At 48.6% G+C, this 3,084-nt stretch overlaps 1 long non-coding RNA gene across 2 annotated transcripts; it reads left to right on the forward strand.

The window, feature by feature from the left end:
- Positions 1–2,305: 2,305 nt before the first annotated feature.
- LOC103633212 (uncharacterized) lies at positions 2,306–2,832 on the forward strand. Of its 2 annotated transcripts, XR_002263511.1 has the most exons (4): positions 2,306–2,373; positions 2,471–2,531; positions 2,651–2,694; positions 2,774–2,832. It is a non-coding gene; the product is annotated as an uncharacterized lncRNA (long non-coding RNA). The 2 variants fall into 2 exon arrangements; XR_556407.1 differs by having other exon boundaries at positions 2,471–2,694.
- The last annotated feature ends 252 nt before the right edge of the window (positions 2,833–3,084 follow it).

Raw genomic sequence — 3,084 nt, forward strand, 5'->3', positions numbered from 1 at the left:
CGCACCGGACAGTGTCCGGTGGCGCACCAGACTGTCCGGTGCGCCATGCGACAACACACTTCCAACTGCCATATTTTGGTGGTTGGGGCTATAAATACCCCAACCACCCCACATTCATTGGCATCCAAGTTTTCCCACTTCTACACCTTACAAGAGCTAGCATTCAATACAAGACACACCAAAGAGATCAAATCCTCTCCCAATTCCACACAAAGCTTTAGTGATTAGTGAGAGAGATTTGTTGTGTTCATTTGAGCTCTTGCGCTTGGATTGCTTATTTTTCTCATTCTTTCTTGCGATCATCTCAATTGTAATCAAGGCAAGAGACACCAATTGTGTGGTGGTCCTTGCAGAAAGTTTGGTTCCCATTTGATTGAGAAGAGAAGCTCACTCGGTCCGAGGGACCGTTTGAGAGAGGGAAAGGGTTGAAAGAGACCCGGTCTTTGTGACCACCTCAACGGGGAGTAGGTTTGCAAGAACCGAACCTCGGTAAAACAAATCCTCGTGTCACACTCTTTATTCGCTCACGATTTGTTTTGCGCCCTCTCTCCCGGACTCGTTTATATTTCTAACGCTAACTCGACTTGTAGTTGTGCTTAAGTTTATAAATTTCAGATTCGCCCTATTCACCCCCCTCTAGGCGACTTTCACATGGCGACCGCCCTCCCGCCCGCCCTACCGCCCGCACGCCGCAATCCCGCCCGCCCGACGCATGCCGCACGCCCACCTAGCGTGACCCGTGGAACCCTGCAGCCGCCCCCGAACCAGCCCAAAGCGAGATCGGAGGGGCACGAGCGCCACTACCTTGATCCCGCCCGCTCCTCCCCAGATCTCCTCGCCATTGTCGCTGCCATGCCCGGATTCGCGCCCTGCTCGCCCAGATCCGACCGTGACTTTGATTTTCCAACCGACGCAGGAGCGGTGGGTCTGACCGGTCGCGACCCGCCTTCTCATGGACGCTTGCTGGTGTGGTTTGCTGATCAAAATGGGGATGGTGGCGGGCTCGCACAACCGCAACGAGTTCGTCATGATCTGCCATGACGGTGATGCGCCGGGCCCGGTACATCCAGCCAATCCAGTGCTGCCCTCGCTGCCTGCTTCAGATTCAGTTTCTAGCGGCTCATGACGTGCGCGCGCGTCTGTCACTGGATCTGGGCCGAGGTGTTAGTCTTTAGTCTAACGCTTGGGGTTTGCCCCTCAAATGCGGTCGCTTCTGCGTGTCTCTGCTCGTAGATTTTGCCTGTCCATTTCAGCGATGCTTCCGTTGCGCCGTGTAAGTCACCAGATCAGACATGTCCTCCTGGCAATTTCTAAACTGTTCGTGCTCGGTCCAATTCTTCGAACAGTTGCCAAATCGGCAATAGGTAATGATATATTGTTCATGTTTCGCTGTCTTGGAGATCCAGTGAAATGGAGCCTCAGATTGTTTAGATCCCTGTGTTTACCCATGCCTCAACAATTTCTTGTCATAATTACCATGGACCGACGGTGAATTAGATCCTTCTTTGCCCTGTTGCAGCGTGCCTTTGTTTATGACTACTACACCATTGAATTAGTTCATCTTGTGTAAATTCAAAATTACCTTCCTGGCATTTTGATCTTAGCCTCGACTTCAAGACTAATAGACACCTGATCGCAGGTTGATTTTATAGTCTGTTGCTCACCAGTAAAGTGCATGAGTCACTGAGGTGTCCTCTAATGCTGAATTTCTAATTGCATGTGTGCTGACTTTGTCGTTATCTCGCTAATGCAGGCTAAGCCCACAAAGAGTGCGATTGGGCAGGTCTGCCAGATTTGTGGTGACTCTATAGGTGTTTCAGCCACTGGCGGTGTCTTTGTTGCCCGCAATGAGTGTTCCTTCCCTGTCTGCCGCCCAAGCTATGAGTATGAGCGCGAGGGGAACCAATGCTGCCCCTAGTGCAAGACTAGATACAAGAGACAAAAATGTTGGTTTCCTGACAACTTCTTTGAGTGTGTGTAACTTGTATGAAGCTAGCATGACGGAGTTCACATCACATGCTTACTTTACGTGAATGAAAGGTTCCAGGCTTGCAGCATAGTGGATATGCCTTATGATAATGACATTCAACAGCCTAGATTAAGCCATCTACTTCATTTTATTCTCTATAACAGTAATTAACGAATTCTTCTTACTTCCTCTGCACCTACAACTACGACGGTAAGCGACCACGCCCCTCGTTCCAAGATGAATCTGACACGCAATCTTGTGCTCATGGTCGTCATGCGTCGTTTTTTCTGTTTCGTCAGGGGACTACAAGGACAAGGATGGAGTCAAGGGCCTATGCGTCGTGGGCGCCATCAACAACTGTACCTCCCAGCTCCCCACCTATGGGAGATCTTCTCCCCCATAATGTAATGTCGCTACTCTGCTACTCGTATGTGCATGCTCCAATTCTGCAAAGTTTTGGACAATTTGTCATTAACAGTCATGAACGTTGCTTTTCTGCAGTGCAGATAATATAACACAAGCGCTCATGTTCCTCTCGCACTTCATCAGAGACATACACTAGGTAGTACAAACCGCAAGCAAGGTTTGATGTGCTCTATTTGGTGTGTTTGATCAGATCAACAATGTGGCTGATCGCTCATGCTACTGACTGCTAACACAACTACTACCTGTACTCCATAGCCACTTCACTCCGACAAAGGAGGGAACACCGTCGACTTCCACTGGTACACAAGGAAGACTGTTTTACACTATGTACGTACGTCAAATACTGGACATCATCAGTCATGATCTTGAAATCTATAGGAACCTGGATGCTAGGGCATGCTCTGTTTTGTTCACTAATTGCCCGGTTTGGAACGCCAACATCATCTAGCCGACTAAAGACGACTTCTATGGAGACAGCGTAGCCGGTTACATCGACACACTGAAGAAAAACATAATGATATGGAACTAGGATAAGAGTTTTCTATAGATAGAGAGAAAGAGAGAAGCTAAATGTTAATTATTCAGACCTTTATTCGCTCGGTAGCACAGAGAATGGTCGGAGAAGTGTCCAGTTGGGAAGCATGCGGCAAGAACGAAACTGTATGTCCAGATATGTATATATGCTTTGC

Source organism: Zea mays, chromosome 7 (assembly GCF_902167145.1).
Source record: "Zea mays cultivar B73 chromosome 7, Zm-B73-REFERENCE-NAM-5.0, whole genome shotgun sequence".
Taxonomy (NCBI): Eukaryota; Viridiplantae; Streptophyta; class Magnoliopsida; order Poales; family Poaceae; genus Zea; species Zea mays.